Here is a 23,911-nt window from a genome sequence, read left to right as displayed (position 1 = left end):
TTACCTCTCTTATTGTTTCTCTTGCTGAGAAAAAACTTTTTAGTTTAAGTAAGTCCCGTTTGTTGATTTTTGTTATTAACTTTTGTGCTATGGGTGTCCTATTAAGGAATTTGGAGCCCAGCCCCACAATATGTAGATCGGAGCCAACTTTTTCTTCTACCAGACGCAGAGTCTCTGATTTGATATCAAGCTCCTTGATCCATTTTGAGTTAACTTTTGTGCATGGCGAGAGAAAGGGATTCAGTTTCATTTTGTTGCATATGGATTTCCAGTTTTCCCAACACCATTTGTTGAAGATGCTATCCTTCCTCCATTGCATGCTTTTAGCCCCTTTATCAAATATAAGATAGTTGTAACTTTGTGGATTAGTCTCTGTGTCCTCTATTCTATACCATTGGTCCACCCGCCTGTTTTGGTACCAGTACCATGCTGTTTTTGTCACTATTGCTCTGTAATATAGTTTGAAATCTGGTATCGCTATACCGCCTGATTCACACTTCCTGCTTAGAATTGCTTTTGGTATTCTGGGTCTTTTATTTTTCCATATGAATTTCATGATTGCTTTATCTATTTCTACAAGAAATGCTGTTAGGATTTTGATTGGCATTGCATTAAACCTATAGAGAACTTTTGGTAATATCGCTGGGAGGGGCCCTTACGGGAGAGCTGGGAGTGGCCCTTAAGGTTTCCCGGATGTGTGGAGAGGGAAGGCTAGGGGATTACACACCTGTAGTCGCAGGTTTCAATGTAGTTATGTCCTCTGCTGCAGTCTGATGATGTCAGTTCTCTGCCATGGTGGTATCTCTTGCAAATGGCGACAGTTCGTTTCCCTTTGCCGGGTGACCAATGCAACGAGTGGGTCCTTACTGTCTCTCCCAAGCCCCATTTCAAACCTGTTGCCACTACCTATGAAGGCTCGGTAGGCATTTACCTTTGTATGATCAGAAGGGCTGACCGGTTGTTTCAGCCGGATGGATTAGTGCTGAGTCACAGGTGTTTGTCTGCGGGAAGCAGGCGAATGGGAGCTTGAATTCAGCCGATCCGGGCTCAGTGTGTGTTCTGAGAGGCCCAGACACTTCGCCCCAGATCCACGTCAGCTCAGCATTGCCTAGTGATCCTGAGCAAACAGAATTTAGGTTGTTTACGACTCCCTATGCCCGCACAGCTGAAGAGGTCAGAGACTTGATCTCTCCGCGCCCGCCGCCATGTTGGAATCCGTGTCATGATTTTTAAAGAAGTTACTTAATCTTTTTTGAGTCAGTGTTCCTAATGAGTAAAATGGGAATGATATTACCTGGCTTCCATACAGTGTTGGTATGTGAATTAAATTATGAACATATATGTATCATATAGTTGGTATATAATAAATGGGGCATAGTATTTATATGCATAGACTACTGTGTGCATGTGTTTTTATAGTTTGATAATTGTTATATATTCTAATTTTCCAAAAGCATTTAGCAATATTAGTTTATATTTAAGAATTCATTCAGTTTTCATGAAATCTGTCTACTTTTTTTTTTTTTGTGGTACTGAGGATTAAACAGGGTCTCACCCATGCTATCCAGGTACTCTACCACTGAGTACCTCCTTACCCCTTTTTAAATTTTATGTGAGGCATGGTCTTGTTAATTTGCGGGGCCTGGTACTGCACTTGTGATCCTCCTTGCCTTAGCCTCCCAAGTAGCCAGAATTACAGGTGTAAGCCACTGTACCCAGCCTTAGTAATTTCTATATAAATAATTCATGTAGATTAGGAATTCAGTGATTTTTTTTATTATTCTTTGCTCTTATTTTGGGAAATTAACTATATCAAGTTTATTTAAAGCTAAATTTGTTTTGCATTTTTATTTTAGTAAGCACCTTATTTTGTATTAATGTGTCATCTAAAACAATACTTATTAATATGAGAATGAGACATCATTCTGCTTTTAAAAATTAAAAAAAAATTAAGTTGTATATTTTTGAAGTTCTATAATTTCCACACATGCTAGGCTTTATACATGTTTGGAAAGCACTCTACCACTGAGCTGTATCCCCAGCCCCTGTTCTCACCTGCTTTTTGAGACAGGGTCTGGTTAAGTTGCCCCAATTGGCCTCAAGGTTGATATGCCTTCTGCCTCAGCCTCTAATGTTACAGGAACCTACCACCATACTCTAGCCTGTAACTGCATTTTTTTTGTGTGTGTGTGTGTATGTGTGTGTGCCAGGGATTGAATCCAGGGTTGTTTAACCACTGTGCTACATCCTTAGTCCTTTTTAATTTTTATTTTGAGACAGTCTCACTAAGTTGCTTAGAGTCTCACTAAGATCCTGAGGCTGGCTTTAAACTTACAAACCTCCTGCCTCAGGTGCCTGAGTTGCTGGGATTACAGGCATGCACCACCAAGCCTGGTGAATTGTAACTGCATTTAAAAAGTTATACTATGGTTGTGTTTGAATATCTTATGTATCTTAGTGTGTGCTAAACATACAATATGGTTTAGTGAAATGATATGTTACAGTTTTTGAGTTTTTTACTTTTTGAGTAGATATCTTTATTAGGTAATCTTTATGTTTCTTAAGGTTTTTATTATTTTTTTCCTTAATTTTTCTTTTTTTGTTGTAGTTATACTCTTTAGATGCTTTTATAATGTTGTATCTCTCAGGTGAGATAACTAGGTTCATTGCATGAAATACAGATTTTAATAAACCAAGAGACAACAAGAAGGAAAAAAACATTATTTCTCCTGAGTCTTCTGAATATGAATTAAGAGTCAATAAGTTGTACATAGTGGTCTTATGAAAACAATGCTGCAATAATGACAGATAAAAAAACACCCAGTTGTTTACAACTTATTTCATATAATAACACTTAATGGCAGTATTCTGGTCATTACCTATAGAAAAGGAACTACTTAGAAACTTCCATTGACTCTTGATATCCTACTCCTTTCTCTGCTCTGTGATAAGAAATGTTAAAAAAAATGGTTAAGAAGAATCAGTGGGTGAGAAAATGCACTAGACATTGAGGAAATAATATGAAAAACAGTTAATTTTAATTTTGCCTTAGAATCATCCAGAATGACCTGTTCAGGAATTTTGCAAATTTCATTAGGATTTGTGCAAATGTAAATGTAAATATTGAATTCTTTTGATAGTTTGCTCTCTCAAGCACTATACACAGCAGTATACTGATGGCAGCTGCTGCAACAGAAGTACCATTAGAGCTATAGTATTGTACTAAAATGTATAGCACTGGAAAATAGTAGCAGGGAAAGCAGTCAAAAAGGTAGCAGTCAGAGTTTGTTTAGAGGAAGTCACTTGAAAAAACTAACCAAAACAGTGCATAAGGTGCTCAAGAGGCACTTGCTTAGCATGCATGGGGCCCTAGGTTTTATCCCTAAACCACCTGAAGAATGTATGCTTTATGTGTATGAAAACAATGTATTCTCTTGGTTTCTGTAGATATAAAAATAAAGGTGATTGGTTACCAGCGTTGGTTTTAAGGTTAAGAATAAAGACTAGGTAAGTAGAATCTTATTTTCTCATTTGTATACATTTTTACAAAACTAGAAAAAAATCCAGCTGATAGTAGGCTAACAAGTTATAAAGTTTTCACTGTGCTATACCTAAGTCACCTGTGAGTTAAATAGCTCTGAATTTTTTGAAATTTCGTATTTATCTTTATAATACCCATATCTTTTATATAATTTATGTATCATAATATATTCATTTTATGTAAATATAACAGTGTTTAAAATTGACCCTCCAGGAAGATGTTCCATTTGAGTAGAAATTACAGGTGATTTGATAGATAAATACTTGGCTATTTAACACCAAGCACTCCTGCCCTCTGTCTACCAAAGTTCTTCATTAGACAGCAAGTGGAGACTCTGTACTCCAAAAAACAAATAAGGCTGATTTATTTTTTTCCAGTTAAAAATATGAACTATCTTACTAGTGATTTCAGAAGTTGGATATGGAATACTATAGATTGGTTGTATGGTTTCGGTAATATGAACAAATATTTTTTAAGCTGAAATAGATAAAATTTATATATAGGTAAGTAATATTGCATTCTAAATGTGAAGAGAGTTAACTCATTTGGTGAAATCTAACTTAAAATTCTTAAAAAGCTTCAAATAAGATTTGTCAGAACCATTGAACAATATATTCTTTTTCTGCTGACAGTATTTTTGTCATCCAGATTGTGAGTATACAAAATTAAGATGGTAAGAATAGCTGCCTTTTAGTGGTTTCTCTTTGGAAGAACACATTGAGACTCATTGGTACTCTTCAGAAAACATGTTTTTCATTGTAATCTCTTATTTTCAAATTTAAAATTATTTTTGAAGAGTTGAAATATTGAAATGGTTCAAAATTCAAAAGAAATTTAATTGTTTAAAATATCTAGAGATATTTTAAGCACTGGCAAGTGTGTGTGTATAATTATTATATATTTCCTTTACCTCCTTAAAATAGAAATGGTAGCTTATTATATATATTTCAAGGAAGAGATGAACTTTTAATTTTTGTTTTGTACTTTGGAATAAAAAGTTTTTATATGTTACATAATTCACAATCTGTATGAAATGTGTCTCTGTCATCTTTTTTTAGGACTGCCTGGTATTCTGTTGAGTGTAGATGTCCCCATTTTTTTTTTTTTTTGTACCAGGTATTCAGCTTAGGGGAGCTTAACCACTGAGCCACTGCCTCAGCTTCCCGAGCTTCTGGGATTACAGGCATGTGCCACTGTTCTTGGCATGTCTCTATTTCCTACCCTGAAACCAATGGTTGGTGTTAGACTTCTACTAGGTTGTTGCATAGTAGTCTTCACTTCATAAAATATCTCAGTGTTGAGAATCATTTGTTTCTCACTCAACCAGAAATGTTATAGAGTTATAAAAAGAATGAAGACGAATGTTGGGGAGCTGATTAAGGAAGTGTAGTCTTGAGGCACTTTCTAATGATGAAAGGTAAGGACTGGCAAGAGGTTAGGAAGAGTTGTTTGTATGGATAGGCAAGGCCTCCAGGAGGGTAGGACATTAAACTGACTTGGATGAACAGGCTTCTGGGTAAAAATCAGGGTCTTATGGTGAGGGAATACTGAACACAGAGTCCCTGGAGAAGAAGTGAATGAGGTCTACAGCAGAACTGGATGGAGAACTCTTGTGGTTGGAATTGAAGAAAGTGAGAGGAGACTGGCAGGCACCAGAGCACTACTGTGTCTGGAGTAATTGAAACAGGTGAGTGATATGATCTTCCTTAGAGTTTGAAAATATCTCTGTCTCTGCTAGGCAGTGGAAATCAGGAGCTCAAGTAGAAGTTGTTGCTAATTTAGACAAAAAAAATTACAGCTTGGATTGTGGTGGTAATAATGGAAAAGAGAGAACTAGATTTGGGGTGTGTTTTATAAGTAGAGCAGTTGGGATTTGCTCATAAGTTTTGGATTTTGAGGGAGAGATGAGCTTTCAGTTTTTAAGACATGCTCTGTAATGGTAAAAAAGCAGAATGTTAATTTATAAGCAATTTGCTCTATGATTTTAGTAGTGTTGACTGAAGGTCACTTGTCCACTTGAGTTGATTTTTTTGAATATTGAGCAAATATAGAAACTGGCTCTTGAATCTCCAGTCCTTTCCTATATGGTTTCTACCACTGCTTTTTTCTGTGGTAGAAATCCTGGTTCTCCCACTGCCTATTGTCTTGTAAGCCCTATTCTGGCCTCTAGCTGGGAACATCTGCCCTTATTCCACCAGCTATTTCTTGCTCTCTTTTTCTACATTACTGTCCTGTGTTCCGATGCTGGGATGTACAGATGCTTCTTTATCAGTAGAGCAAGAGCATTGCAGCCCATCCTGAACTGTGGTTAGAGGGTGATATCACAATTACCAGGGACCTTTGAGATTTGGGTGGCTGAAAGCAGTGGAGTATCAGCTGTCAGAATTTCTGCATAATCCTATTATTTCTGATTTTGTGTAGTTAGATAAGATAAAAAACCATTTGTGAACTGATCTTAGGTTTATAAACATCTTTTAATACAACCATCACATTTCAATTAGATTGATTTTTTAAAAAAATTTTTTTATTTACAGACGGATGCAATATCTTTATTTCGTTTATTCATTTTTGTGTGGTGCTGAGGATCGAACCCAGTGCCTCACATGTGTGAAGCAAGTGCTCTGCCACTGAGCCACAACCCCAACCCCACAATTAGATTGATTTTTATAATCACATCATGTTATATTGTCTTCCAAAGTCTGTAGTTTTCCTTAACCAGATACTGTACTTCAATAATATCACTTACTCTTGGGTTTCTTTGTTATATAACTACTGCCCAAGGGTACTCTGTGTGTGTGTGTGTGTATGTGTGTGTATTTCCTTTTTCTTATTGGAAGAGCAGGCTCAGTAGTGGTTGTCTTCTCACTCATACACTGTAATTTTGTGCATGGTGCTCTTTTATTTAGCCACTCCTGAATTCCGGCACAATTGGTACAAACTCACTTTTGCTGAAGAAGATTGAAGTTTTCAGAACAGATTATAGATATTTACACACATAGCCTCTAAGGGTAGGGACTCAGGAAAGAGTATAGGAGGAGCTTAGTGGATGTAGGAAGAAATTGTGGAGCAGGTGAAGTCTGTGGTAGGTGCTATGTATGTTAAGTAGTTGAATTAGTAGGGGAATGTTTGGGAAGTAGCCATAACCAATGATCACAAGATTGGCAATTTAAAGCCACAAAGTTTATTCTTTTAGAGTTCTAGAAGGCAGAAGTCTGAAATGAAGATGTTTTCAGGGCTGCACTCCCTCTGAAGGCTGGAGAGTTGTATTAGGGTTCTCACAGAAGGGGATCTATTAGAATCAACTCACATGATCAGAAGTTGGATAGTCCCATAATGGCAGTCTGTAGGCTAGAGAACCAAAGGAACCAGTAGCTGCTCAGTTCAAGAAGCTGGAACCTCAGAACAAGAGCGACCAATAAAACAGCCCATGTCTGACCTGAAGGTCTGAAAAGTCCCTGAAGAATTGCTGGTTAGAGTCCACATTAGAAAAGTGAAGGAGCTAGAGTCTGATGTCCTCAGTCAATTGGTTGCAGCAGTAGACACACCCACTCAAGAAGAATTGAACTTGCATCTGCCATAGCTTTCTCTTTTTCTGATTGTGTTGTCTCCTTACCTCACAGACTATTGGATGGTGCCACCCACATTCAAGGCTGATCTCCCTACTCAGTTTGCTGTCCTATGTGCGGATGATTGGGCTCTGGAAACCATAGATGAACCTAGAATTCTCTTAATCCTAGGCATCTCTCAATGCAATCAAGTTGACCATCCAGATTAACTCTCAAAAAGGTTCTTTGCCTCTTCTATCTCCTGGGTGTTCCAGGTGTTCTTTGACTTGTGACTGTATCTTTCCATCAACGCCTCTGTCTCCACATGGCTTCTCTTTTTTATGTTTATTCCTTCCTCTCTCTTTTAAGGATGCTTCTCATTGAATTTAGAACCCACCTGTAATTCAGGAAGATTTCATCCCAAGATCTGTAACTTAAATCTGTAGAGATCCTTTTTCCAAATAATATAATATTCGTAGGTACCAGGTATTAGGGCGCAATGTTGGCACCACATTTTTGGACTTAGTTATTCATTTTTTAAAATAATGTGTTATATGTATATTGTTGGTATTGTCACAGGGCTTTCTTTAAATCACTGTTCAATTGTGTATTTTGAAATCAGATAGTTTACAGTTATGAAATAGCATGGATCAACTAGATAACATTTGAAAAGTAAAAGAAAATCTTAGCTAAACACTTCAGAATTAGATAATTTGTGAAGTAATTTCTCCTGAATTGTTGCAGTATCATTTTTTGGGGTCTTCTTTTAAAAAAATTTGAAATATTCAAATATCAAAATGTTCAATATTCAATATTCAAAATGTTCAAAATATAAAATATTCAAAAATCAGCATGCCAGCTCTATTCTATTTCCCAATCTTCACATTTTGTTTAAAAAAACAAAGCATCACATATGTAGTTGAACTCTGATATTATTTTCCTTTCCTTTTACCTATGAGCAATCATTTTTCTGAATTTAGTACATTGTCATACTCATTCATGATACCCTCTCCATTAAGTATATAGTTCCATCCATGAACAATATATAGCAGCGTGTAGCATGCATAAAACTGTATATTGTGCAGTATTAGGCTATGAATACACAGTACATATACAGAGACACATGTTTGGATATGTGAGTACATATGATTTTAACAAAGTTTTAAAATTTAGATTATTATATTGATACATAGTATCTGGGTTCCTTTTGACATAATTATACATACAAGGAATTTGATTGGTCCCCATTTCTCCTCCTCTTTCTTATACCCTTCCCTCCTTCTCTTTTCCCCTCCTCTACCCCACTGATCTTCCTTTTACACCTTTATTTATTAATTTTTGGTTGGTACTTTTTTACATGTACATAAAAGACACTCCCTTTGGTACATTTAATATGTCTGTAACATGATTCTGTTAGATTAATTTCATATTTCTCTCCCCTCCCTTCTTCCCTTTTCCTTTTTCTTTTACTCCTCTGATGTTCTCTGTATCTTTGTGATCTCTTCCTCATACTTCTTTCTTTTAATTTTGCCTTAACTTCTTCATATGAAAGAAAACATTTGACCCTTGATCTTCTGAGTCTGGCTTATTTCACTTAGCATGACTTTCTCTATTTCCATCCATGTAAAAGCAAATGCCATTGTTTCATTCTTTTTTATGGCTGAGTGAAACTCCATTGTGTATATGTACCACATTTTCTCTATGCATTCATCTGTTGATGGGCATCTGGGTTGATTCCATAATTTGACTATTGTGAATTGTACTGCTGTAAACATTGTAGTGACTACATTGCTGTAATATTCCGATTTTAGTTCTTTTGGTTAGATGCTAAGTGTGGGATAAATGGATCACATGGTGGTTCCATTCCTAGGTTTTTGAGGAATATCTACAGTGCTTTCGAAAGTAATTGTACTAATTTGCAGTCTCACCAACAATGTATGTATGTACCTTTCCCCCACATCCTCACCAGCATTTATTTTTATTCATATTTCTGATAATTGGCATTCTTACTGGAGTGAGATGAAACCTTAAAGTAGTTTTGATGATTTTCATTTCCCTGATTGCTAGAGATGTTGAACATCTTTGTGGTATTTGTGTTTCTTCTTTTTAGAAATTTCTGTTTAGTTCTTTTGCCCATTTGTTGATTTGGTTATTTATTTTTCTGGCATTGAGTTAGTTTGTTTGGTACTAGGGATTTAACCCAGGGGTGCGTAACCATTGAGCCACATCCCCAGCCCATTTTTGTATTTTATTTAGAGAGAGAGTCTCACTGAGTTTCTTAAGACCTTGCTAAATTGTTGAGGCTAGCTTTGAATTTGTGATCCTCTTGCTTCAGCCTCCCGAGCTGCTGGGATTACAGGTGTGCACCACCACGCCCAGCTGGCATTGAGGTTTTTGAAAATTTTTAAATGTATTCTGGATATTAAACTTTTGTCAGAGGAGTAGTTGGCAAGATTTTTTCCCATTCTGTTGACTGTGTTCATCCTTGGGTTTTCTTTGCTGTGCAGAAGCTTGTTAATTTAATGGTATCCCATAGCACCTCTAAGGTTTCTGGTCTAACTTCTAAATCTTTGATCCATTTTGATTTGATTTTTGTGCAGGTAAAAGATAGGGATCTAATTTCATTCTGCTACATATAGATATCCACTTTTTCCAGCACCATTTGTTAAAAAGTCTGTCTTTTCTCCAGTATGTTTTAGTCCAGTTTTTCACTGACATTACCAAAAAACCTGAGAAGAACAATTAGAGGAGGAAAAATTTATTTTGGAGCTCAGGATTTTGGAGGTCTTAATCCATAGATGGCTGTCTCAGTTGGTTTGGGCCCAAGGTAAGGCAGAACATTAAGGTGAAAAAGTCGTGGAGGAGGAAAGTAGCTCAGGACATCCCACCAGGAATCAAGGGGTGGGAGGAGAGAAAGAGGGAGCGTTGCTTGCCCACGTGCTCTCCTCACTGTGGACAAAATATAAATTCCCTGGGTATGCTTGGAATGCCTGATCAACCCAGCTTCTCCAGCCACACACTACCTACCTACAGTTCCTATTCTGTTACTCCCAATCAGGATTAATGCACTGGTTAGATTAAGACTTTCTTAACCCAATCATTTCACCTCTAACCTTTCTTGCATTGTTTCACACATGAGCTTTTGAGAAATACTGCATATCTAAACCATAAGATATTTTTTGCACCTTTATCAAGTATCAAATGACTCTGTGTATGTGGCTTTGCCTTTGTGTCTTTTGTTCCATTGATCTTTATATTTACTTTGATGCTTTAAAAAACAAGACCCAACTATATGTTATTTGCACTTTTCAGGAAAAGACAGACTCAGACTGAAAATGAAAGGATAGAAATTGATATACCATGTGAATGGGATAACAGAAGAAACAATGGATAGATTTGATACATAAAAACCACAGAGATCTGAAAAGCTGCTGTGAACTTAATTGATCCAGAGGCTATATCACAAACTAGTATTTGAAATGTGCTCTGTTTTCTCAACTAGAAAATGGAGAGCTGCGATGGAAGCTATATTGAAGTGGCCACACTCCAGTTGCTACTGTGGGAGCCCAGAAGATCATAGCAGACATTTCCATATTGCCCCAGCTAGTTCATAGGTGTACCTAGCAGAACTTGAGTGAAACAGTTACAGAGATATTGTACCCATTGGGATTCAAGTTAGAAAAATGAAGGGAGTCCAGCTTGCTTTTCCCCTTGAGTCTGGCAGCTCACATGATCAGCTTGAAGAGCATTGGGAATATGAGCAGGTGAATGTGAATACACTTGGGGACTAAACTTGTGAAGATTGTGTTCATGGATATCAGAATGTGGAGGATTTGGTTCCCTTGCCCTATGAGCCTCTTGGGCGTCTCCTCTTGGGACTCTCCAGACTTTTCAGCAGAGATTGGCACCTACCTGGGCTTTAGAGGTGTGTTGATCTTATTTGCCCAGAGCAGATTTCACCAAACAAAGCCCCTAAGACCTTATTAGACCAAAATCCCAATGGGAGTGTATTTCTGGTCTGTGCAGACAAAATTTGAATTGACAATAGTATACATTCCACTCTACCTTATACTGATGAGAATGGAAGTTGAGAGCTATTTCAACCAGCTGCAGTGTTAGGTTCCTCCAACTGTTAACTTGGTGAGCAACACAAAGAGAAAAAGGGTTTAATAACATTCTGGTAGACTGTTTTGACCACCTCTGTGGAGACAAGTCCTTCATTTACCATTAAGGGAACCCTCCCCTCTTTTTGTTGTTCTTGATGTGCTGATTGGTATTTGTCTCTTTTCCCCTCATTTTTAGCATTTAAAAACTGTAGATGTTTTTCATTGCCTTGTGTTTTGAGGGTTAGAGTTTTTGGTTTATTGTGGTTTGGTTTTGTTTGTCTCTCTTTCCTTTCTTCTGCTAACAGCCAAATTTGCTTGTTCTTTCTCTTTCCCTTTGTTTTTCCTGTTTTTTCTCCTCTTCCTTTGTAACTGCCACCTGTTATATTCCTTCTGCTTTCATTTTGAACATTGTAAACCCTCTTCTACCTTCCTATCACATTTTTTTTTCAGTTAATGAACTGTTTTTTTTTAATCATTTTTTAGAGCTAATTAGTTTATGTAAATCCTGCCCTCACCATTCTTGTTGCAATTACTGCTGTTGTGGAAGACATAGTTGACACCTTCAGTGTGCTTTTATGCCAGATAAAGTTCATGGTTATTTTTTAATTTTTGTTGTTGGCAATTGCTAACCCACCATTCCTGTTTTTGTGGTAATTAGTTTTATAGATGTTAGAGTGGGAACTTGGTATTTATTTTAATTCTGTATATTGTTTGCATCAGTTGTTACCTCCTGTTTGTTTCCCCCTTTTCTGTGGATTGCTAGAAGCCTTTAGGGACTCTTTAAGTTCACACCAAGTATATGGATAAACTTCCGAGGGGGTTTCGATCTAGATTGCTCTAGGACACTTTGGCAAGAGAAGACGTGTGCCCTCAAAAGGCTCACACTTAAGAGTGGAAGAGAAATCCATCCCAAAAGATGCAGCAAACACAACACAGGAATAAAAGAAATATGAAAATACAAGGTGAATAATACTTACTAAAGTTCATAATTCACCAGCAACTGACTCCAAAAGTATTAAAGTAGATGAAATATTAGATAAAGAATTCAGAAGAATGATTATAAAAATGATAAATGAATTTCAGGAGAACATAGAAAAGCAGCCAAATGCATTAAGGAAATTAGTACAGACTACGAATTTGAAATTTAATAAAAAGATAAAGATAGAGAAAGAACTAAACAGAAATTTTGGAAGTGAGAGACACAATAAATCAAATAACATGTTCAGTTGAAAATCACTCTAATAGAGTAAACCATGATGAAGACAGAATTTTATTGCTGGAAGACAAAATGGCCAGTCTTGAACATTCAGACAGTATTTTAAAAAAGAAAAATAGTATCCAAGATTAGAATATACAAGAACTCTGGGACAACATTAACAGACCAAATTTAAGAATCACTGAATTGAAGAAGGTCATGAGATGCAGGTTCATGGAAAAGATAACCTCTCTAGGGAAATAATAACAGAAAAATTTCCAAACATATAAAATGAGATGACCATCTAGATAAATGAGGCATTCAGAACCCCATATTGACAAGATCAAAAAAGGACCTTTCGACAACACATTTTAATTGAAATACCTAATGTAGAGAACACGGATAGAATTTTAAAAGCCTCAAGAAAAATGTGAGGTCACATGAAGAGGGTAGCCAGTCATAATTAACTTCTAATTTCTTAGCACAGACTTTAAAACCAAGCAGGCTTGGGATGATGTGTTCAAAGTCCTGGAAGAAAATAACTGTCAACTAAGACTACTATATCCAGTAAAACTATCTGTCAAAATTGAAGAAGAAATAAAAACATTCTAAGATAAGAAAGTAAAAGAATTTCTCACTATAAGTTGGCACTACAGAACTTATTTTTTAAGTATTTATTTTTTAGAAGTAGTCAGACACAATACCTTTATTTATTTATTTTTATGTGGTGCTGAGGATCGAACCCAGGGCCTTGCATGTGCTAGACAAGTGCTCTACCTCTGAGCCACAATCCCAGCCCCCAGAACTTATTTAAGTAGTTCACACATTAGAAATAAAAAATAAACTGCACATCTCACAGATGAACAAATGTCATTTGAAGTATAGTTAAGCAAATGAGACACAGTCAAACATAAGAAATTAATAAAAATGGCAGGAATTAACAAACATCTCTATAATAACAGAATGTAAAAATGGTCTCAACTCTCTAAAATAAAAGACACAAATTGGCAGAATGCTTTAAAAAACAAGACCCAACTATATGTTATTTGCACTTTTCAGGAAAAGACAGACTCAGACTGAAAATGAAAGGATAGAAATTGATATACCATGTGAATGGGACCCCCAAACAAGAGATAGAAGCTCCTTTCATATCTGTCAGAGCAGAATTCAAATAAAAATTAATTAGAGTGCCAAAGAAGGTCACTTCATACTGGAAAAGGGAACAATCCAACAAGAAGATATACCTATAGTAAATATTACACAATAAATAAAATGTGGGCACACCTAATTACATAGAAGAGACACTACTTGAATTAAAGCCTTAGAGAGACCCCAGTACAAAAATAGTGGATGATTTCAACCCACTTCTGTCACTAGTATGTGATCTAGACATGAACTCCATGAATTCTGTAAAGACTCTTTGAACCTGAAAAATATTTTAAATAATATTTTAAATAAAATGGACCTAACAGATATCTGTAGAATATTTCATCCAACAATAGCTGAATACACCTTCTTGTCAGTGACTCATGGACCTTACCTCTAAATGGATCCTATTTTAGGCTATAAAGCAACTCTTAGCAAATACAAAAAGACTGATATTGTTCCTTGTGCCTTATCAGAACATAATGGAATGAAATTAAACTCCGGGACACTCAACCACTGAGCCACATTCCTAGCCCTATTTTGTATTTTATTTAGAGAAAAGGTCTCACTGAGTTGCCTAGTGCCTTGCTTTTGCTGAGGCTGGCTTTGAACTTGTGATCCTCCTGCTTCACCCTCCCGAGCCACTGGGATTACAGGCATTTGCCACTGTGCCTGGTGAATGATAGACAAAACCAGGGAAGAAATTTAAAAATTCTTAGACTCCAATGAGAATAGTGATAGAACATACCATAACTTTGGGATGCTATGAAGGCAGTCTAAGAGGAAAACTTATAGCTATAAGTACATAAAAAATAAAAAAATCAGAAAGATCCAAATAAACAACCTAATGATGCATCTCAAGGCCCTTGAATAAAAAGGACAAACCAATTCCAAAACTAATAGAAGGAAGAAATAATTAAGAATAGAGATGAAATCAATGAAATTGAGAATGAAAAAAAGATATAAAGGATCAATAAATTGAAGAGTTGACTCATTGAAAAGATAACATTGGTAAGCCCTTAGCTAAACTAACCAAAAGAAAAAGAAGACCCAAGTTAATAAAATTATAGATGAAAAAGGAGAAATCACCACAGACATCAAAGAAATCCAGATGATCATTAGGGAAAACGTAGAAGAAATGTATACATTTCTAAACAAATACAACCTACCAAAATTGGATCAAGAAGACATAGAAAACCTAAACAAACCATAACCAGCAATGAGCCAGAAGCAGTAATAAAAAGTCTTCCAACAAAGAACAGCCTAGTGCCAGATGGATTCTCAGCTGAATTCTACCAGATCTTTAAAGAAGAACTGATGCCATTGCTCTTTAGATTATTGTATGAAATAGAAAGGGATGGAACAATCTCAAGTTTGTTCTATGAAGCCAGTATCACATTCATATGAAAACCAGATAAGGATGCATCAAAGGAAGAAAACTATAGACTAGTATTCCTAATGAAATGAGATATGAAAATCCTTAAAATATGAGCAAATCATATTCACCAGTATGTAAGAAGATTGTACATCATGACCAAGTTCGTTTTATCCCAGGGAAGCAATCATATGCAAAAAAATAAATGTAATTTCTCACATAAATAGAATTAAGGACAAAAATTACTCAGGCATCTCAATAGATGCAGAGAAAATCTTCAACAAAATTCAGTACCCATTCATGTTAAAAGCACTGGGTAGGGATAGAAGGAATATACCTCAACACCTTAAGGCTATGTATGAAAAAACCCAAAGCCAATATCATAGTGCATTAGGGAAAAATTGAATGTGTTTTCTTTAAAATCTGGACTAAGACAAGGATGTTTACTCTTACAATTCCTATTTAATATGGTACTAGATATTTTAGCCAGAGAAGTTAGGTAAGATAAGGAAATACAATGGCTAAAAATAGGAAAGGAAGACATTAAATTATCATTTCTATTCTAAGAAGATCCCAAAAGTGCCACCAGAAGACTGCTAGTGCCAATAAATTCAGCAGAGTAGGAGGTTAGAAAATCAACATAACAGAAGTCAATGACTTTACTGTATACCAATAATGAATTTGTTGTGAAAGATATCAGGAAAACAATTCCATTCACAATTGTCAAAAAACATATAAACAAAAAAAAAAAAAAACAGAAAGAAAAGGCAAGACAAAAATCTAGGAATAAATCTAACCAAGGAGGTGAAAGTCCTTTACAATGAAAACTATAGAACACTGAAGAAAGAAATTGAAGAAGACACAAGATGGAAAGATCCCATGTTCATGGATAGGCAGAAATAATACTGTTAAAATGGCTATATTACCAAAATCAACATACAGGCAATTCTCATCAAAATACAATTACAGGGCTGGAGATATAGCTCAGTTGGTAGAGTACTTGCGTCACATGCAAGTACTTGGTTCAACCCTTGGGTTCAACCCCCAGTGCGGGTGTGTGCGCACAACCCCCCCAACTCCCAACCCCAACATAGTGACATTCTTCACAGATCTTGGAAAAACAGCCATAGAATTTATTGGAAGAATAAAATATTCAGAATAGCCAAAGCAATTTTAAACCAAAAAGCAGTGCTAGATGAGTCACAATATCTGAGCCAAAATTATTCTGCAGATCTATAGTAATAAAAACTGTATGGAACTGGAATATAAACAGACTCATAGATCAAAATTTTGTACAGAAGTCATAGGATGCAGTTAGTTACCTAATTTTTGTGGTCTCAAAAACAAACATTGGATAAAAGACAATCTTCTTAAGAAACAGTGCTGGGAAAACTGGTTATCCATATGTAGAAGAATGAAATCAAACCCTTAACTCTTACCCTGCACAAAAACAAACTCAAAGTGGGTCAAAGACCTAGGAATTAGACCAGAAGCTCTGCAACTCCTAGAAGAAAACATAGGATCAACACTTCAAATATGGGTACAGGCAATGACTTTCTCAAGAGGATTCTTGAAGCTCAAGAAGTAATGCCAAAAGTTAATAAATGGATGGCATCAAACTAAAAGTTTCTGCATAGCAAAAGAAACAGTTAAGAATGTGAAGAGAGAATCTGCAGAATGGCAGAAAATCTTGGTAGCTATACTAATGACAGAGGATTAATATCTAGAATGTATAAAGAACTCAAAAAATAGCCAAAAAAAAAAATGCCTGTAATCCTAGTGGCTTGGGAGGCTGAGGCAGGAGGATTGTGAGTTTAAAGCCAGCCTCAACAACAGTGAGGTTCTAAGCAACTCATTGAGACCCTGTCTCTAAAAAAAAAACAAAACAAAATAGGGATGGGAATGTGGCTCAGTGGTTGAATGTCCCTGAGTTCAATCCCTGCTTACCGCCCCCTTCCAAAAAAAAAAAAAAAAGAATAAATGGACAAATGAATTAAATATTAACTTTTCAAATGAATAAGTTCAAGTGGCCAAAAATAAAATATGTGAAGAAATGTTCAACATCATTAGCATTTAGGGAAATTCAATTCAAAACTACACTGAAATTTTATCTAACACAAGTTAGAATGGCAGCCATCAAGAATACAAATAATAAGAGGTTTTCAGGATGGTGGAATGAAACCAAGAAAGCAGATAGGTAGCTTTTTCATAAGTGAGGTACTGGAAACCTCAGGGACACTAAATCCACAGGATAGAAACTCTACTTCCTCAGATCCAAACTGGTTTGACATACAACATGAAAAAGCAAGGGAACAGATTGCTCCAAACAAACCGGGATTCTCCAGTAAAAGAATCCATTGATACTACAGGAAAAAATGTCAGAGAAGGAGTTTAAAATGTACAGAGTTAAATTGATCTGCGAAGTAAAGGATGGTATAAGAAATGATATCAAAAAATATAAGAAGTGAAATCACTTCAATAAAGAGGCAGAGATTCAGGGGGGAAAAAAGCAGAAATCCTTGAAATGAAGGAAAAAATAAAACAAATGAAAAATTCAATAGCAAGCATCACCAACAAACTAGACTACTTGGAAAACATAGCCGCATAAACAAAATATATAATCTTGAAAATAGAGTTGACTATGGAGAGAAGATATTAAGAAACCATGAACATAACTTTCAAGAACTGTGGGATAACATGAAAAGACCAAATTTAAGATTTATCAGGATAGATGAAAGCGTGGAGATACAAACCCAAGTTATGCACAGTCTTTTTAATGAAATATCAGAAAACTTTCCAAACCTAAAGAATAAAATGGAAAATAAACTACAAGAGGTTTATAGGACCCCAAATTACAACAGACCCACATCAAGGCTCAGTATAATGAAAATGCCTGACATGAAGGATAAGGATAGAATTTTAAAGGCTGTGAGAGAAAAATATCAGATTACATGTAGGGGGAAACCAATTTGGATCTCAGTTGATTTTTTAACACAGATGCTCAAAGCTAGGAGGTCCTGAAGAACATATTCCAAGTTCTGAAAGAAAAGGAATGCCAATCAAGAATCCTATTCCAGCAAAATTAAGCTTCGGATTTGAAGATGAAATAAAAACCTTTTATGACAAACAAAGGTTAAAAGAATTTGCAACTAGAAAGTCTGCACAATAGAACAGTCTCAACAAAATATTCCATGAAGATGAAATGAAAAAAATGAAAAAGTTAAAACCAGCAAAGGGAGGAGTTCCACTAAAGGAATAGTCGTCAATCAAAGAAGAAAGTAATTCAAATTAAAAACTAGAAATAAAATGACTGGGAATGCAAAATCATATCTCAATAATAACCTTGAGCAGTATGGTCTAACCTCATCAATCAAAAGACCCAACAATATTTTGTCTCTAAGAGACTCACCTCATAGGCAAAGACATCCACAGACTGAAGGTGACAGGATGGGAAAAAACATGTCACTGACATGGACCATGTAAACAAGCAGTGGTTTCCATCCTTATATCAGATAAACTGGACTGAAAACAAAAGTTTGTGAAAAGGGATAAAGAGGGACAATTCATACTATTTAAGGGAATTATAAATCAACAAGACATAACAACTGTAAATATTTTGCCCCCCAAAATGGAGCATCTGTGTACATCAAACAGAGCCTTTTCAATTTCAAGAATCTAATAGACCACAACACATTAATACTGCATGACTTTTACATGCCTCTGTCACCACTGGATAGATCCTTTAAACAAAAACTAAGAAGTGGTAGAAGTGAAAAATACAATTGATAATTTAGACTTAACAGATGTATGCAGAATATTTCATCCATTGATGAATGATTACACTTTCTTCTCAGCATCACAGAGATCCTTTTCTAACATAGACCATATTATGTAAGCTATCATGAATTTTGGCATATAATTATAATGTTACCTTAATATATTTTTAGCATCTATAGGGTTATTTTGAAAGATTTCCATTTCCATTGATATTAATTTTTGTGTTCTTGCTTTTTCTTGATTAGACTTGTTTGATTTTCATCAAATTTTAGCTGTATTATTTCTTCTCTATTTCATATATTTCTGCTCCTACTCTTTATTTTTTTCCTTTCTACTACATAATTTGAAGACAACTTTATTGTTATTCTAGCTTCTTTCTAATACAGGTAATTTAAGATATAAATGTTCATCTGAGTACTGTTTCATTTCACAGATCCTGATTTTAAGTTTTTATTATCACTTAGGTCAAAGCGCTTTTTATTTACTTTTCTTGCACTTTCTTCCTTGACCTCTGAGATATTTATAAGTGTGCCTTTTAATTTTGAAATAGTTGACATGTAAGGATGGGGTTCTATGTATATATCTTAAGGTAATTGATTTCTAATGTAGTAAATCATGCAGGAAACAGTCTGCATGATTTCACGTAAAGAAAAAGTAATGGAAATGCTTTTTATGTTGATTATATTGGTTACATACATATGAAAACTGATAAAATTGCATACTTTAATAAATATGTATATCTTTTTGAAATTCAGTTTTACCTCAATAAAGCTATGGGGGAAGAAAAGAATACAAATAATAATAAATGGTGAAGAGAATAGCAAAAAGCACTTTTATATTGCTGGTGGAACTGCAAATTAGTAATTGTAAATTAGTACAAACACTATGGAACTCAGTATGGTGTTTTTCAGAAGACTAGGCGTGGATCTACCATTTGACCCAGCTATACCATGCCTTGGTATTTTCATTGTATAGTGACAGATGCATGTCCACGTTTATAGCCTAATTATGGAACCAAATCAGTCTAGGTGTCTATCAGTGGATGAATGGATAAAAGAAATACGGTGTATATACACACAGTAGAGTTTGCAATTTTTTTCATTGCATTGAACAGTCTCTTTTGGGTGTTTCCTTGTACATGTGTGCGTGACTTCTCTGGGGGATTCTAATAGTGAGTTTGTGGGTTGAATAGTATGGGTAATTTCAGCATTGCAGATTTTAGACAGTGCAATCTATAAAGATTGATTGTACCAAATTGTATTTAACAATGTGTATTTGTAAATGGGGAGAAAACAATTTTGTCATTGTGTTTTCAATGCTAGAAGTTGGTTAGGTCACAGATCTTTTTACTACAGAAGCCTTCAAATATATACAAAAGTAAAGTTAGAATATAATGAGTTCCCATGTATTCCTCACCTAGCTTCAACGGTTTTTATTACATAACCAATTTTGTTTTATTCAAAGCCACCCCCACTATGCAGAATTATTTTGAAGCATATCTCTGATATAACATGATTTCATCCTATTTCAATGCATATCCCTAAAAAAGGGCTCCTTTCTTACTAACATTGATATTTACTTAGCATAAATTTTTTATTGTAAAATAATTTTCATATACCAAAATGCATGTCTTACATGTGTACATTTTGATAAATACAGCTTTACAGATGAATATTTTTGAGTTATTGGTACCTCAATCAAGATATACAACACTTTGATCACTCCAACTGGAAGAAATCTATGCAAATCCGGCCCCTGTGAAAGAGAGGAAGTGAAGAAGATTGCATAGGAAAACCTCAGACTAAAGTGCAGTTTCTGAAAGTTTTTCTAAAGTTGGTGGGGAATCTGTGAGAGAACTCACATGCTTCTCCCAAGTAGTCTTGCCTTTATATTCTCATGACTTTGAGTTGTTGACCAATAACAACTTGTGATAGTGTGTTAGTAATCTGAAGGATATCCCCTGCCATTCTGATTCCTTGTTATTCAAACACTAATCTAGGTACTGCTGCGAAGGGATTTTTCAAGGTATAATTAAAGTCCCAAATCAGTTGGCCTTAAGAAGATTATCTTAAATTTAATGACATGGACCCTTTAAAAGGAAATATTCTGAGCTTGTTTGCAGAGAGACTGGAAGATGAGAAGGGTGTCATGCATATTGGTCGAAAGGGATATGTGACAAGGAATGCTAGTGCCTTTTGGAAGTGTAGTGTTCCCTGGCTGACAGCCTGTAAGGAATCTCCAGCTTACAACTACAAGGGACTGAATTTTGGCAACAGCCTGGATACAATTGGAAGCAAATATTTTTCAGAGCCTTCAGATCGAGTGCCAAGACTGATTGAAACCTTGATTTTGGCCTTGTCAGATCTTTCACTAATATCATTAATACCATTAGTGATCTCATTAAACGATTAGGGTCATGGCATCAGATAAAAGTTTTCCAAAATTATAACTTTTATTTGAAAGTTTAAATTTTATCATTTGTAATGAATAGTGGTAATTGTTTTCCTTTAATGACAGACTCACTTCATTCATTTTTAAGAAAATATCTGCCATGTCTCATTATTTGAGATACCCTAATTTGTCTGTCCTCCTTTCAAATAAAAATGGTATTTCATAAAAATGGAGCTAATTCATCTTGTATGTCAGTCCACTCAGGTGCTTTGTTTTGAGATAATATTCCATTGTACATTCTTGTATAAAATGGTATATGTCTACTTTCTGTTTCACCACACAGGATATCAAAGACTTACATGTATTCAGAGGTCAATCTGAGATAAAACTAATGATTTTTCTACTTCATGAAGAAATTAGATTTTGTGTTTTGAAAGTATTGGTGACTTACTAGTACAGTTTAATATGTTGTCTTTATTCATGCTTGCATCAACATTTTTCTTTTGTTTTTCCACCGTGAGTACAAATAGCAACATAGTAGTAAAGATTGCAAGTTTTTATGAAAAGAGTTTACTTGGCAGATCCCTGAAGGGTCTTGGAATCTTCAACTATACTTTGAGAACTGCTGCTGCCTACATCTTTACCAGCATTCCTACAGTAAGGTTTTTTTTTTTTTTTTTTTAACCTTTGAAGGAAGTATACAGTTATATTTTGTGATTTAATTTTCATTTCTTAAATGACTAATTGAATGCCATTTTATTTTAGATGCATATGACATTTTATTTTAGATACACATGACAGTAGAGTATATTTTGTCATTATACATATATGGAGTATAACTTAGAATCCCATTTTTGAGGTTATACATGATGTGGAGTTATATCTGATTGATTCTACTATCTTTCCTATACCCATCCCTCCTCCTTTCCCTTCATTCACCTTTGTCTAATCCAGTGAACACTTCCCTTCCTCTGTTTATTGTGTGTCAGCATCCACATATCAGAGAGAACTTTCGGCCTTTGGGATTGGCTTATTTCACTTAGCATGATAATTTCCAGGTCTGTTCATTTACTGACAAATGTCATAATTTCATTCTTCTTTATGGCTGAATAATATTCCATTGTTTTATATTTACATGTAACATTAAAAAAACCTGTTCATCTGTTGAAAGCCACCTAGGTTGGTTCCTTAGCTTAACAGTTGTGAGTTGAGCTGCCATAAACATTAATGTGTCTGTGTCATAGTAGTATGCTGATTTTGAGTCTTTTGGGTATATGCTGAGGAGTGGTATAACTGAGTGGTTCCATTCCATGATTTGTGAGGAATCTCCATACTGCTTTCCATTCCAGAGTGGTTGCACCAGTTTGCAGTCCCACCAACAATATGTGAATGAACCTTTTCTCCCACATCCTTGCCAACATTTATTATTACTTGTATCCTTGGTTGTTGTATTTGCTCTCATTTGAATGAGGTAAAATGTCAGTGTAGTTTTTTTTTTAATATTTATTTTATTTTTTAGTTTTCGGCGGATACAACATCTTTGTTTGTATGTGGTGCTGAGGATTGAACCCGGGCCGCATGCATGCCAGGCAAGCACGCTACCGCTTGAGCCACATCCCCAGCCCAGTGTAGTTTTAATTTGCATTTCTTCAATTGCTAGAGATGATGAACATTTTTTCATATATTTATTGACCAACTGAATGCCATTTTATAGTATTATTGATTATTTGGATATCCTCTTTGTAAAGTGCCAGTATGTTTTTGAAGTGCCTTTTCTAAACTCTCTGATGGAAGTAGTCCTGAAAAGCCTAGCTTTAGACCCAGTGCTCTTATTATATCCAGTGGGCATCTGGAAGTCAGGAAAAAATGTCATTTTAAATAATTACAAATAAAATTATAATTTTGTTTTCAAAATTTCTACTGTTTTTCATTGTTATTATTTTTTAAGTTTACTGATTTTCTATTTCATTACTACTCACCTCCACCATGCACAGTTTTTTTTTTTTTTTTTTTGGTATGGTGCTGGAAATTGAACCCAGGGCTTTAAAAGGCAAAACAAGTCCTCTACCACTGAGCTACATCCAAAGCCCTCTTTTTTTCCCCCACTTATTTCAATTTTGCCTTGTCTTCCTTCCCCTTAGATTATGTATATAAAATAGATGACTGATTTTAATGCATTTTCTTTTAAAATTTTGGCAATGAAAGCAACAAATTTCCCTCTACACACTGTGTTAGTTGCATCCTACACATTGCGATATAGTATAGTCTGGTTATTATTATAAAATATTTAAAAGTTTTCTTTCAATTTCTTTTTTGACCAATTGGTTATTTATGGTCTTTTCTAGATAACTTACTGTTATTGATTCCTAATTTAATCATGTTGTTATCACATATTTTACTTTGTGAAAATTCAGTGTTTTGAAATTCGAGAGCTGGTTTTTATAGCATAATGTGTGCTTTACTCTGGTGAACGTTCCATATGCTTTTGAAAAAAATTTGCTGAAATTGGGTGTAGTGTTCATTGATGTCTGTGAAAGCAAGTTGATTTAATATTATATTCTTCTATATCTTTAATTCTTTTTGTCCAGGATTTTCTAGAGTGGGAAGTGGGGTTAAATTTTCTGGGTATGGTATAGATATTATTTCTCTTTAATTTTTATCAGTATTTACTTTTAATGTCTTGAATTTATTTGGAGTACATACACTTATGATTATTATGATTATTATATTTCCTTGAGGAGTTAACATTTTATTATTTCCAAATATCCTTTTACCTTATGTAATACTTTTTTCTTGAAGCCTTTCTACTTTGTTGTATACTGATAATACTAACTT

The 23,911-nt window shown here is 35.1% G+C and overlaps 1 protein-coding gene across 7 annotated transcripts in view; it reads left to right on the top strand.

Moving 5' to 3' along the window:
- The window catches only part of Arhgap32 (Rho GTPase activating protein 32), a 297,323-nt gene that overhangs the window by 70,615 nt on the left and 202,797 nt on the right, over positions 1–23,911 (top strand). The window contains exon 1 of one of the 7 annotated variants that reach the window (XM_040285547.2): positions 4,618–5,228. The exons of the other annotated variants lie outside the window; for them this stretch is intronic. The gene's annotated coding sequence lies outside the window, so the exon portion shown is untranslated. Of the gene's footprint in view, positions 1–4,617; positions 5,229–23,911 lie in introns of those variants that run through there. 7 annotated transcript variants of the gene reach the window in all.

The sequence above is a fragment of the Ictidomys tridecemlineatus genome, chromosome 4, assembly GCF_052094955.1.
Source record: "Ictidomys tridecemlineatus isolate mIctTri1 chromosome 4, mIctTri1.hap1, whole genome shotgun sequence".
NCBI lineage: Eukaryota > Metazoa > Chordata > Mammalia > Rodentia > Sciuridae > Ictidomys > Ictidomys tridecemlineatus.
This window is presented reverse-complemented; position numbering and strand designations above follow the sequence as displayed.